The sequence below is a fragment of the Heliangelus exortis genome, chromosome 3 (genome assembly GCF_036169615.1).
Source record: "Heliangelus exortis chromosome 3, bHelExo1.hap1, whole genome shotgun sequence".
Classification (NCBI taxonomy): Eukaryota; Metazoa; Chordata; class Aves; order Apodiformes; family Trochilidae; genus Heliangelus; species Heliangelus exortis.
The window spans coordinates 84,812,505-84,827,620 of record NC_092424.1 but is presented as its reverse complement, the minus strand read 5'-3'; the positions used below and the strand labels follow the sequence as shown (position 1 = coordinate 84,827,620).

The following is a 15,116-nucleotide window of genomic DNA, read 5'->3' as shown; positions in this document are numbered from 1 at the left end:
CTCTACATCCTTGGAAGTCTTAGAGACTTGGATAAAGCCTTCATCAACCTTGTCTATCTCATAGCAGACCTTGCTTAACAGCTTCAGAAGATAAAGCCTTACAGTAGGAGGTGTAAGAGAATGGCCTTCAAAACTCCTGAGTGTATTGTTGGGAGGAATAAGCAGCTACAGTTTCAGAGGCTTCTGAAGAACTTAAACATGAGCCTCTTAAGAAGGCATTGTTTCCCCTTAAACAAATTTCCTGTGGGAAGCACTAATGTTGTTCCAGCATTTACAACAGGTAAAGGACTCACGCTTAGAAGACAGTCTGCTTTGAAAAAAAATCCTTTGTACAATCTTTTCAAATCCCATTTCTCCCCAGCACAAAAAGGCTAATTTATACTGAATGTTTAGTACCAGTTGAACAGTGATAATGAAGGGTCAGTGTCAGAATGGGTATACTGCAGATGCAAGCAGAAGAGCTGTATTTCAGCCTCTTTTCTGTTCTGTGGTGCTCTGCATTACTGAACTAGAACATGAAAGTATCTGATTTAGAGTAGAAGTGTCCTCAGAAGGAAGAACCTTACAGGTGGCTGCTTCAGTAAGACTATTCTGGAACTGAACAGTGAACGTGAAGACGCAATCAGAGAATTAGAGGATTTCAGACCCAAGAAGTAATTCCTCCTTTAGTTTAACCAAAAAAGTGACCCTTCACTTGTAGACACCTGACAAAGCTTCATTTGCCTTACTAGGGCTAGGCTAGTTTACACCAGCTGATGACCTGTCTCCAGGCAAAAAGCAGAATTACGAGACACCAACACAGAATGAAGGTGAAAGGCTGACGAAGTAACCACCTCTGTTGTGGAGAAACAATTTAATTTGTTAAACTGTTCTGTGGTTTTGCGTTAGTGTTCTCCAACAGCAAAGAGGCTACATCATTTGCTCACCTTCCCCAAACAGAATGACACTTTCACTATAACCTGCCACTTACCTCCTAAATGGATGATCATCCCTTCTAGGAGTTACACTTACGGAAGCATAGGGAAAAAAAATGTGTTGTGCATAAAGAAAGTGGAGGTTGCTGAGCAGAAATCCACTGGGTGAGGTCAGCTTGTCTCAATTTATCATGAACTTCCAAAATTCCATTTTAAAGCTCTGATCTCCTGTGGTAAAAAATATATTGCCAATATTTATCCTTTCATGCCTGTTATGAAACCTTGCTCACTGACCATGCCATTTTACAGTTCTCTAAAAGCTCACAGCTCAATTGACCTATGCTCTGCCAGCTTTACTGAACGTCCACTCACTCAAGGTAAACTTTGCTTCTTCTTTCTATAGTAGGTTTGGAGCTGATGCACACTTGGCAAGCTGGAAGTGCACCAGCAGAAAACCTGTAGTTCCTCATTCTCATCTTGAAGACCTTTTGCATTCCCCCCTTTCTGCCTCTCCTACTGATCCAGGTAAAAGCAGGTTTTCAAGGAGGGAGACAAAGTCTAAAAATAGTTTATATGAAGTAAGAACACCTGAGATGCAGCTGTTTGCTGCATGGCAGAGAAACACAATAAAGGTGAGTTTGGTGCAGACTGAAAAAGACAAAAAAAAATTGAAGAGAGCAGACGGACAGGCCAAAGGCAGAAGGAGAGCAGAACCTGAGGCTTGGGTTGGTCAGGATGGCATGGACACATCCAGCTGCTTAGCTCAGGTGCCATCCATTATTCACCCTCTCAGCTTGACATTGCTGTGGTTTTGAGCCTTGGTATCACTTAGCCCATAGGATCAGTTTCCACTGCAGTCACACATACATTATTCTTGCTATGTGGTAACCACAGTACCCAGAAGTGGTGCAAGTCAGGTAATTTAGAAGCCTTGCTCAGATTTAGTGTATATAGCATATGCTCGACATTTATTCAGTCAATTTAGATTTGAGATCATTAAAGTTTGGAAAGGTTTCAGAGAAGAGCTATGGGAGTATGTCTAGATCTGGAAAAGTACTTACACTTGACCTATGTAATCTATACAGAGTTTATTGAAAAAAAGTTTGAGTTTGTCTCCAGAATTCTATAAGACAGAAAATCCTACAGAGGAAGAATCACAAGCCTGAACACAAAGACACAAGAAGATTCAAGATGGTTGGTAGTTAAATTAAGGTAGAAATGGAAGCCAGTTATTTGTAACTGGCATTGAGCAGTGGGACCAGCTTGCTAAAAGCAGTAAACAAACAGATGAAGAAGTGCCCAATATTATGTTACGAAAAAACAAAACAAAAAACACCCCACAATAAAGGAGAAAGAACTTGACTGGGGAGGATGGGAACAGGCATTAAAGTTATGTCTTTGGTTTTAGTAAGCTAACTCTAATACCATCTTTCTGAAGTACTTGCCAGATGAAGCTGTCTCAAAGCCACTACTGATTATCTCTGAAAGCTATAGAATGGAGCAGGCTCCAGAGCACTGGAATAATAATAATAATTAAAAAAAAAAAAATCTCTAAATTGGATTTTAAAAAAGGATGAAGAGTATAAAATGTAAAAAAAAAATACAAACAAGAAAGAGCAGATGCATGAACTGGACAGTTATGGAACAGTCTAATTGCAATTCCTGGAAAAAATATATTGGAACAAATTAACTACTTTTAGGAGATAATAGGTTGATATGTAACAGCCCCAGACTTGTTAGGAGCAAATTTCATCAAACTAATCTATTCTACTGTGACAGGTTTAACAGGCTCACAAATGGAGACTATTTGGTGCTTCTTACAGGCAACTTGCATTAAGTAAATTAAGCAAACTTTGTACAAAGTAGTGGATATGCAGGAGCTGAAAAGATGTCATGTGCTCAAAGTAGTTGGAATTATCACTATGAAAGGTTGCATTAAATCAGTTTCTGCAGACACTGACATAACTTCACCATACAGATATACAGTCATAAATACACAAAAATGTAATTTTAACTCACTTGAACGGGGAAGCATTTCAAAAGAGGTCAAGAATAGAATTCAGAATAATGTGGACAGGTTAGAGAAATAGCCTAAAATAATTAGGAATTATATCGAAGTTAATGTGTCATTTTTAAGTGACAGTCCACTGCACCAACATAGGAGAAGCAGCAGCTACCCAGCAGTCCTGCAGAAAAGGACCTGAGGTTAGAGTGGATCTGAACATGAGTCAACAATGCCACACTCTTGTGAAAAAAGCAAACACACCAAGATGTATAAACAGAACTGCTGCAAGATGCATAAAAATAACCTTCCATTCAACACTCATTAAAGTATCTACTGGGATACTTTGCTCATCAAAGGAGCCATGCTGCATGATGGAACCCCCATCATTACCCAACTTAAAACAGGCATCTAAACACCTATCAGGTTCAGGTATAACAAATGCTTCCATACTGATGGATCAGATATCCAAAAGTCACTTCAAGCCTTAATTTCCACAGGTCTACATTACTTATATCTGTGCAATCATGAATGAATTTCTTACAATTCCAGCCCATGATGTTTAGTTTGGTGAGGAAAACCTCCCCAGGACTTTAATGTGTTTGTATTGGGTAAGGTCAACCTTTTTTCGTTATAGTTGTCACTTCTTAATGGAAATTTGCATATATTTATACTAATAAGTCATCTCACTGTATCACTTTCAACTTCTACACTAGATGATCAAGTACCTTTTAGTGAAAAACAAAAAGCTAGCCTAATATAATTAGCAGAGAGTTGTGGAGGGGAATTGAATAGTCAGCCCTAAACCAAAGAAGAGTCAGGCTGAAAATGGAAAAAAAAAACCCAGAAAAAAAATGTTGTACCATGAAGTCTTCCTGCCACTGCATAATGCAGGTTATGTTAGCGCTGTTGGGAAGGGAACAGATTCCTGGCATGATGTACTGGTTTCTTATCAAAATTAAATGGTGGAAAACATGTTTGGTTTCTCCAGCAGTTTCTAAAAAACAGCCAGAAGAATGCTAAAAACCAGTGCAGATCACTTTCCCACGGGCAGTAATACCATGAGAGGAACTATCAACATCATGGGGGAGGTCAGTCTATGTACACTGCTACTCCTCACAGTCCTATCTGTACCAATACTTGTGAAAAACAACAGCTGTGGCTGTTTGGTTTTGTTTTTTTTAAAATTTAAAAAAAATTTTTTTAAATTATTTTTTCTTTTTTAAATTTTTTTTTTTCTTAAGGGCAATGCACAGCGGAATGGCACTTCAGAGGTTAAAACTTTGTACCATAAGTTGTATAAAGTAGACTTCGGCCTCTTTAAACTGGGAATGGGTGTTGAGTCAGCTCTGTGCACTGAGGCCAAGTCTCAGGATGAAGGGGAGCCAAGGCTGACATACCCATTCCCTCCTGTCAGGTCAGCAGGATGACAGGAGAACGCAGACGGGAAGACAGATGAGGGGAATACAAACTGTAAAAGACTGATGCTTGAGATGAGAGATGTGCCCAAAATAAAAGTAAAACAGGTAAAAAAAGGCGGTTAGATAGGGGTTAGATAAAGATTGCCAGCATTCAGAGGAGGGAGTCATGTGTTACTGTCCTCTGCTGCCTGAAACAGGAACTTTTCTGCTCTCAGCAGGAGACAGCCTGTACTGCTGAAACTGTGAATAGCAATCAAAGGATCCCCTTTGTGCAAAGCAGGAAGACCTAGAAGGTCTGGCTTAGTTAGCAGGCAGTCTCCATATCACAGTCTGTGAAATTCCTCAGGCTGCCTGAAATGTAAAGCAGGCTCTGGGTTTTCCACTCTGCATTCTGTTCTGGGTTCAGCATAGAAGACATTAAATCACACCCCCCACCCCCCCAGCTGTTTTATGTACATACATTGTCGTTCACCACAGAAACCCTCATTGTGTGTACACACCGTGTACAAGTACTGTAATAAGAAAACATGTAGGAGAGCACACAAGCAACTTGCCCCCCACATCTGAATGGGGTCCCCCACCATCTAGGGGGTGTGAGGGGGGTGTGTGTATCCGTGAGTGAAATGGCAGCTGTAAGGAAATGCCGCTTTTTAGGAAGCAAATCTTAGCTCCTCTAAATTTAGCTCTGTGGAGTCATTAAAGTGCAGTATCACTATTTATGGAAAATAGTTTATACTTGCTTAGCAAGCTAATGCAAGTCCCATTGACTTCACAGAGCTGTGCAGTGAGTCACGGTACCCAGCAACATTCATACGCCCATCTGAACTGAAGAAGCAGAAACTCCTGCTCTCTTGCTTTCCCCTCTCCTTCTGGGATATTCCTGAGAAACAGCATCCACTAGCAACAATTTGGAATAATGACAATCCTATGAAGCAGAGAGTGACCAGCGTGGGTGAGACAAATACAGAAAATACGAAAGGAAAAATAGAGTCTGTTCCAAACCAAGTTAATTCCTTCTCTTAAGCTTACATCTGAGTTCAGCAAGTTGAATTCAATGCCAAAGCTAAACCTATGCAGCTGTTATTACACGCCAGAAAAATTGGTGTTCGTTGGATCTAGCGATTGCATAGTTGAAAGTTTAATTTCCTATTCAATCACTCAGCTGACCAAATTTACTTCACGGCTACATGATCCTCAGATTCAAACCATCAGGAAGTGGCAAGGCTCAGTTACATCAGATTAGCTACAGAGTGAAACCACATTCTTACTTATTCTCTCAATTAAACCATGTGGCCACTTTAACCATCAAGGCTGACCTAGTCTGTGGCACACACTACACACATCTAAGAAGCCCAGACCTGCATTTCATGCTTAAAGCTTGTGAAAACACACTTACCTCTTTCAAAAACATTCTGAGTGTTTTTGCATGGCAAATCAACTTTTCCACTGCTCATTCTTAAGTACCCATTCCTCAGCAGAGAAGTCAATGGTAATACAGACAAAATAAGAACTACAATTTGCTACTTTACAAGTTTAAAAAAATATTATATTACTTTTAACTGTATGCATGACTAGGTAAGATCAGACTATCTTAGTCATCTTAGTGTGACCCTAATCATAGGAAAACTGAATTTTTTTTTTTTTATTGTTGCTTTTTTGCCTTTTCCTGTTCTTGCTGTACACACATACAACATCTGCTAATGGAGGCTGGGGCTAAAAGCTACCACCTCAAAGCATACGAGCAACAACAGAAAATTTTCAGGTACACCAGATGATCTATGAATGGGAATATGCAGCAATTGCACCTGATCACGTATTGTTCATTTTCTACTCAATTAATTCTTTTAATATGTTGAATAAGCAATTACAGAAGTGCCCAAATTAATGTAGAGTGTAAGTTTAAGTTTAATTGACTTTTGCTTAGGGGCTTAAAAAAAAAAAAAAAAAAAAGAAAAAAAAGGAAAAAAAAAAACAAAACAAAAAGGAAAAAGTTCATCCACCATCATGTTATGTTGCATCTTAGAGAAGCCAAACCAGATTTTTGATATTTGAAATTGGTTAAGCTAATATACATACCCTTTAAGCAGTAGCTGACAATACTCTGTCATCTGTATTCTTAAGTAGTTTTTTTAACATATAAAAAATCCATATAAACAAAACATGCTTTCCATTTAAATTTTACCAAGTGCTCCATTCTTCCATATTTTCTCTCTTCCAGATGTAAAGCATTTTGATATCCAGTGACTGCCTAAAGCACAGCCTAAGCAGGAGAGGAGGGGAAAGGCAGAGGGGAAACCACCACAAAAGAGACAGAACAGTGACTTTTTTAATTACAAGACCAACTACCTAATAGCTCTTTTAAAATGCAGCATGAAAACAGAAGTATTACAATAATCTTTGCCATGGCTTTGAAATGATTATTTCTGTCAAACCAGCAGAGTTTCTAAACTGCTATCAATGCATCTTTGATGGCTCTCAGAAGGGCAGAAGTAAAGTCTCCTATGCACTTTCACTCTGATGAGGCTCAGAGAAAAAGAATTCAGACCACACCTGGAACACAGGCAACACCTATGTCACATTTACCAGAGGGCCTCTCCTGCTACCCACAGGATACAGGGGCATCTCCCAAAAGTTACACAAAAGTTTGTGAATGAGATGAGAGTACTCATTTTAAATGCAGAAAGTGCAGATTAATTCAAAGAGAAAAGACAAACCACAAACCTGTGTGAAAAAGTCCAAACCTGTGTTTCACTATGCAGATTATCAGAGATATTCAGCATATCACCCTCATCTTATCTTGACATAAGTCAGTATATGATGGTTTGAGGTGGTTCTATCCAGCTCCTCTTAACAGAACAAAAATCACTCCTGCTACCATCCAAGCAGCAGTGGAACTGGTTTTCAAGGGTTATTAAGGTAAGCTATGGTGATTTAGCATGATTTATAATCCTGTCATTCTTGACATGCTAGGCAAGTCTCAGACCAAAAGTACCCACAAGGTTTAAAAAAAATTATCTGTCATCACTGCACTTGAGAGCATTGCTAGAAAGTTCTCAGTTACCCTCTAATAGGTACAAGTCAGAAATTTCAAAATAGACACCAAATTCCCAGTGGAGGAATTATACAGCAGCTCTCATATTACTGCAGCTGGAGATTCAAACAAAACCTTAATCAGTATAACCAATTTTTTTCCTGGTTAATTTGAAGCATATATGATATCTACTGAAGTGATACATTTGTTGAGAACGTAACAGAAGGTGTGGAGTTAGGCATTTTGGGTTTTTTTTTTTTAAAAAAAAGAGGAAAGAGAGAAAAGGGTTAGCACACATACAGAAAATAACTGTTCTGAGCCCTTTTCAAACAGAGAAGAGAAAGTAAGAGCACAGAAGACAGCCCAGCCTACCAGGAATTCACTGTCTGCAGTGAAAGTGAGATGAAATGCAGATATAAGAAGTGTAAAATTAGCCACAGGTACAGTGGTTTTAAGGTTCTCACCTCAATAGCTTGGTGGAATAAAATGGCAGAAGGCTTGATCACCAGAAAGAAAGAAAAATAAACTGGAAGAAATTCATCACTTTGCTATAGAAGTCATAAGCTTACTGAAACTCCATAGACAACTCACTTGCACTGGGAATTACTATAATCAATACCACTTGCAGTATTCTACTGGCAAACTTCTGTTTTTTAATTCACTCCTTGTTAAGCAAGACAGTTTAATCCAGTGTACATATACCTGCCTTTTCTCATATTTCATACTTTTATTGCTGAATTTTCTTTTAAAAGTGAATAACAGTAAGGTGTGGATATTAAATAAATTTTTTAAATTAGCTGTTAGGAAGAGTCACGTGACAGACTTACTTCCCATACAAAAAAGTAAGAGTTTGGGTATTATTTGTTTTTTGCCCAAATACTAAACAAAACTACACCAGATTGGAAATTAGTTACATAGTTGCCAATTTGTCACTTGAGTGAAAAACTAGACTTGCATAATACTGATGTCCTTAAAAATCTGGCATCATACTGATATCTCTGAGAGAGCTGTCATTTTTATCTTAACCGGCATATAAAAAATTAGGCTGATTTTATGTAGACAAAGAAGACTGCACTGCTCAGACACCTTTGCTACCTGTGGCTGGAATCCCTTCCCAGCAACACTGCTAATCCTTGTGCCAGAGCATCCTGCTTTTCAGACCCCTATAGTCTGTGCCTTTATAAAAGTCAGACAGTGTTTAGCTGTTGGTTCCCCTTCTGTATTACCCATTTTCTACATGTGAAAAGCTTCCACACTGGAACCAGCTGTAGATTTAGTCTGACAAAAAAAAAAAAAAAAAAAAAAAAAAGAAAACTGTTCACCTTTGCATCAGAGCTGTTTAGGACTGAAAGCACATAACCCTGCCAGTCTGTAACAGTACCAGGCCAATCACTAACTTCTCTAAAGCTTTGGGGCTGCAAAAAAATCCATTTGCATGGATTTGAAGAGTAGCAACTCACCCACAGCACCACCTCACACCCCCCAAATCTTCTCGAAGCAGCCGCCCATCTTATGAGCGACAGCAGTAAAGGAACTTAATGCCAAGATACTTGGGAACTGACTGAAGTCACTCAGATGGAAAAAACTGGACGCAAAGATGAGCTCTTTGTACTTCCTTATTGTTTCATTAATATATGACGAACCAGTAAATTTCTGCCTGCTTATTTAAGGTCATTTTTCTCTTGGTAGGAGTCAAGTAGGTCTACTAAAACTTGTAGGAGAGCAGAAATACCACCGTGCCTCTTTCCTTTTGAGGATGATAATAAGGGTTAGGGTTCAACGTGAAGCCATTTTCATTTAAAGCAAAGGCTCCAGGATACAATTACAGCTGGATGATGTGATTTCAAACAAACTCCATATGGGGGTGGAGGGGCCTTGGAGGATACTTTGGGGCATGGCTGAAGCCTGTTTGGGAAGGTCTGGTGCATTTCTGTATGGGCAGTTCTCAGCTCGAAATCAAGTGCAGTAAAGGCACTACACAAAAATTGAAAATAAGCATTTGTTACTGACTGAGCTAAGTGCTTTGCTGACCCTGAGATTTTTGAAGGATCAGCATTTTAGGAGAAAATATTTCCATCCCGTTGCCTTGAATTCTCATAGTGCCTTCACTATATTGTCCTCTGTGCCCTTGTGTCATCTCACACGTGTGTGAACTGCCTATAGAATAGTGGTAGGAGAGGGGGTGCTGGCTGATGGCAGAGCCCTGCTATGGCTCTCCATTGTTGCAGAAGCATGCACCAGCTCAGCACTGCCCCACTACACACTGTAAATCCTTGCTTTTGTGTTCCCTCTCTGCCAGAGATAGCTGCTCTGAACAGCAGCCTCCTTGCCTGGTGCACTGAGACAAAGAAATGTCCAACTGCAGAGTTAAATTTCATGACTCAGCTGAAAAGACATGAGTCAAACAGCAACCTCCTCAGAACAACAGGAGCTGCATATTAACCATCCATCTGTGCGTGTGGTTGTGATTTTGCATCACATGTTGTGATTCAGAAGAATTAAAACAGTCACAGAGGAAGAGGGAACCTGCAGAGAGATTTATTTTTTCCTCCTGTAGGAAGACATCTGCCTTTGTAAAAGTGTGTTTGTACAGGTTGCACATTCTATGAACAGTGAAACTTTCATCTTGGCTTCAAAGTGACACACTATTTAACTTTCATTGACTTGAAGCAGACAGATGGATTTAGTTTAGAATTTTGTTTTGCTCTGTTGTTTTTCTTTTTTTTTACCATTAGATCCTCAGTCAGAAGTGAAGCCAGCTGCTTATAATTCAATTCCAGCAATTCAAACTGGTTGCTTGCATTTGGACCGAATGTTTAATACAGTTGGTATTTCAGTGGTCAAAAGCACCCTTTGAAGTTAGCACCCCGTTATGAGGAGAGCTGGGGAGTGGGGGGGAGGAGAAGAATCCCAGCTTCGGGGGCTTGTGATTTTAGTGTGTTGTTAGCCTGATTGAAGACAACTGCTGTGGACTGCTTTTCACAGCCTGTTTCGGTAAGAAAGGATAATTTGAATCTTAAGCATGTAGCAATGCATACAAAATTATAGATCTCTATTATGTCTAAGCTTGAGTGAACACATTTTGCATGCACTTTGACTGGGGACAGTCAAAAAAACCTCAGCTGCTGCCCAGCTCAAGACAGTTCTGCCCACATATGTCTATTTTTTACACTGAAGGTGGTGGCTGCACACAGGAAAGCTTCACAGACCTTTGACACGCAGGTGCCTGGTACCCCTGCTTTCTTGCTAAACCTTTTACACCTCCACAAACATCATGAACAGTCCTTGCTCTCAGCTCCTGAGCATGAGAGAGGGCTGACAAGGAAGGTTGCTCATAAAAAAAGCTGCCCACTTTCTCTTAAAACAGGGAGTAAGTACTGATTATTTATTTTACTTCACCTTCTTCTTCCCCATCTGTGATCAAAGGAGGAAAAAGGCTGATTGCCACCTTCTGCCAGCAGGAATTCAAGCCCATTTCTGCCACAGGAGGGAGAGGTTAGGCCTGTGACAGAGATCTATGGGTTCTGTTGCTTTTACCAGTTATGTGTGACAACACAGCTTTGCCACATGCCATCTCCTTTGCAGATTTGGCTCGGGGTAATACTACAGCAAAATGCTTCAGGCAGATGCTAAGCTATCAGTAGCTGCTTAGAATACCACTGGCACCCAGATGACTCTAAAGAGAGATACTAAATTAACACTGCTAAGATCCTTCTCTACTGCTATGTAGATCTGGTATTTGACTGTTTTCTCTGCTTTCAAAACCAAGGAGAGATGCTTAGCAATTCTAACAGCTATGTATTAACAATTCAAATATCTTGATTTCTCTTTCTCTCCACATAAGGGCTTTTTACGCTTCTGTTATTTTCATAGCAGAAGATATATTAATATAAGTAACTCACATTGGGAGTAGATTCCAAATTATGCACATCTCCAAGCCTGAAAGTAAAAAGACAAAGATTGCACTAATAAAAAAAACCCAAATAAATAAATATCCAGGACAAGAAATTAAACCTTCCTACAGCCATTCCAAACTTGCAGTTGAACTAGTTATCCGGTCATGGATATTTTCAAAAACTCATCAGCTTCAATCTTAGACCTTCCAATCAGACCTGCTGACTGCAGGAACTGTGCTTGACTGTGCAAAATGAATGGCAGTCATGATGAAGGCAATAACAGAGACTTGATGGCAAATCAGACTCTGCCAAATCATTAGTGCCCTTATAATTGCTATGGGCTTTGTTTACCATCCTATCTGAGCAGAGCAAGACACTATTAACTTCTATCTAGTGAGCAGCAAAAATCCTCCCCTTAAAGCTATTCTGTACTTTCCCAGATGAACAAGACAACCACACAGGGTACACTTACCATGTGCAGCATGCAAATCTGAAAGCTTTATAAATCAGTCAAGTCAAAACCAAATTTCACTTAGTGACATTTGCTACAGTCATACAGTTTAATTTTAAGATAATTCAGAAGGCAGACATTTTCTGGTGCTATTAAAGAAAACACCCTTTTGGGTTTTTTTCTCTTCCTGCCTCTTCCACCCCTTCATTCAAAAGGCAGGTGAAGGTTTTTTTTTTGCTTAAATAATATTTTTAGAGCTCATTAATGCTCAGTGGGACTGGCAGACTCAGGGCTTACAACAGAATAGTTCAGTCGGAAGGGACAACAACAACAACAACCAATTGCCTGACCATTTCAGGGCCAACCAAAAGTAAAAAGCATGTTATTAAGCAAAAAAGCCCTGTCCAAATGCCTCTGAGCTGCAAAATGTACTCCATTTCAGCTTCCTTTTCAAGATGGCCACAGCAATGATTCTCTTCATATTGTCCCATTACCACAAAAACTACCTGCAATTTTTAGAATATTGTCTTTTCATTACACTGCTTACAAATTATCAGCTGTTACAAGACTCTTGCTTAATTTCCTTACAATGAATTCATGGAAAACATTTTTTCCCCTTCAGCACAGACTGTTCAGACTTGTACATTCAGAATGCACTTGTCATTTCTTGTTCTCCATGCAGCCCAGATGGTCAGGGAAAAAGGAGTGGGAGAAAAATGGCTGTTGTTGCTATGTTTTTTCATTTCACATCCTTCCCCCCTCCAAGTCAAAGCCAAACAAGGCCTCTGGATCCTCATCTATTAAACCTTCTCAGCTGGTAAGATGATTCAGAAATAGAAAATCAGTAATTTACTGCAGAAGAGGTAGTCAGAGAAACGTCAACAGACCAGTGTTTTCCATCAGAAAAAACAATATCCAAGGCTGGATATTGGCTGAGCTGAACTTAAGTGTCTACATTGGAACTTAATTTAGGAAAAGACCAGAAAAAATAGTATATTCATTTCCTACACTGAAGCAGCCATAGAAAAACTTCTGTATAGTACAAAAAAGATCTTGAAATTTCTTTCATTAAATTTTCTTCCAAGAATGTTTTATGAAAGGCTATTCCATGATTCACTCAGCTCCATAACAAATGGCTATCCTTTAAAGGAAGGGGAAGGCAAGCAGAATTTTGGCTTAATAAGCCACAATTTTTGCATTGCCATGCCTTGGGCAACTCCCAGGCACCCTCTTTTGTAGTGTGTTGCAATGCTGCACAGGCTATGTTGCAATAAGAGCAAAGTTACCATTACTCTAAAGCTAATCTGCATTCACTTGAAAATGAACATCAGTACCTGAACCTTCTTAATCTTCTTTTTAATTACTTCACTACCTGAGTTTATACGTTTTGTGTCTGATCCAGGCCTCAAATCTGCCAGTGTGTAAGCTTACTAAGTATGCGACTAAGAAGCGAAAATCAATTCATCATTTTCAGAGCTCATGAAGGATAAGGAAAATTACTTCTCTAAAATAATGTGGGCAATTCTTTTAGGATTGCACCACTTAACTGATAAGGATGAACAGTTAAATTTCATGTGGAAATGACTTTTCACAAAGAAATGCAATTTTCATTGGATTGAGTTCTGGCTCTTTTGAGAGCTACATTTGCCAAATGTGTATCGAAGCTTCTAAGAAATTTCCAAGTGTTATGTTAAATCTAATCAACAGTTTTACCACCATAAAAACCTAATTTCTATGTCAAGGATTTGAAGCATGTAGATGCAATTTTATTTTAAAAATGTATGACTAATATACCTTTATGGCACCTTTATGAAGAAAGGGAAGCAGAAAGTTTGCACTGGTGATATAATTGGTGGGGTCTGCAGTTTTTCACTCAACAGCAGTTTTTTATCCTCTGGATGCCTTTGTGTTTGTTACCCAGTTTACTCTACAACTGGGATTTAAATAACTGCTGGAGTCTTCTTGCAGATCCTTTCTAGCTATTTGGATCTTACAAAATGTTGATAACTAACATTCTGGTCTAAAACAAATAATGGGTAGAAGGCAAGAAATTCAAATAAATATAACTTGTTTTACTTTTGCATTTAACATAGCAATAATGACTTCTTCAACAGGCTATATACACCATCCCATAATCTGTAAATAAATTAACCCTTTCTTAAGCTATTTTCTGAATTGTGTAGTCCATTAGGTACAGAAATGTAGAAATATTAATAACTGTTTCATGAGCAAAGCATGAAGTAGGCGTATCAGCAAAGCTCAAATCTCAGTCTAACATGGTCTAATTTGTTGGATTTTTTTTAAAAAACCTCACAATATTTCTTCATATAACAGAGACCAAAATGAGGCTAAACAACTTCTCTTATCCCTATGAGATCCTCTTTATAGCACCAGGGTTATCTGCTTCACTGTTGGTGAATACAGTACTGCTAGTGTGATGGTTTCCTGTCAGTGGCACATTAATAACAAATTGTGGTAATATTATATCATTATTGTGAAATTACATTCTTTCCTTAGCTTCCAGCAAGACATATCATCTTTGGCATAACAACTCAGGCCAGTCCCCCTGTATGAATAGAGACAGCATCTTTACTGACAGGTCACAGAAAAAACTTTGGCAAGCTAACAACTGTTTGGGTGAGAATTAATTTTCTCTGATTTGACTGTTCTTGAACCATGTTACTTCAGAGCAGAGATTGGGCTTTTTGAGACAGGTACACAGAAGAAATGGAAGATTCAAGATGCTGCTCACAGGAACAGCTTTCAAAACACAACAGCAGTGTTTTAGTTATAATAGTTGAACTCACACTGTAAAAGAAGAGGCCTGAGGTCTAGAAGCATGCATCCTTCCAACATCCTCTAAGTAACCTAAGAGAAGACACTACCTTTCTCTACAAGATTTGTTTCACTTACCTTCATAACCTGTAGGCTTCCTCACACACAGCTTTCCTTCCTGGCAAATGCTAAAAATATTGGAAGACAAGTTAAATTCAAAGGTTAGTTAATTTATCATAAAATCAAACATTCCCAGAAAGGAGAAATTGGCAAATAAATAAATAAGTGATGGATAAAAGAAACCAGAAAAAAAGATGCATCACAGAAGCAACTCAGCTTCTGGGAAATGAACTAAGACAACCCTTTCCACAGCAAATACAGCTATTGCTAGTTACAGAAGAACACACAGATAGGTGAGCAACTTATGGGTGCCTATACATCATGAAAAGTTAACTGACTTTTGCAAGTTTATATTTAAAAAAGCCTACACAAGTTAACTTGTATTTTCTGTGTCAAAACTCCAGGCATTTCTTAAACACTGACATTTGGTACCCCTGGAATAGAGAAATACTGAATTGAAAACCACACCCTTTACTTTGTGGCCCTTCCACTTTTGAAAAGTGTGA

At 38.9% G+C, this 15,116-nt stretch overlaps 1 long non-coding RNA gene across 1 annotated transcript; it reads right to left on the bottom strand.

Moving 5' to 3' along the window:
• Positions 1–4,103: 4,103 nt before the first annotated feature.
• Positions 4,104–14,749, bottom strand: LOC139795077 (uncharacterized). The gene is made up of 3 exons (XR_011725374.1): positions 14,629–14,749; positions 11,271–11,307; positions 4,104–8,646 (listed from the first exon to the last, which is right to left on the bottom strand). It is a non-coding gene; the product is annotated as an uncharacterized lncRNA (long non-coding RNA).
• Positions 14,750–15,116: the final 367 nt, after the last annotated feature.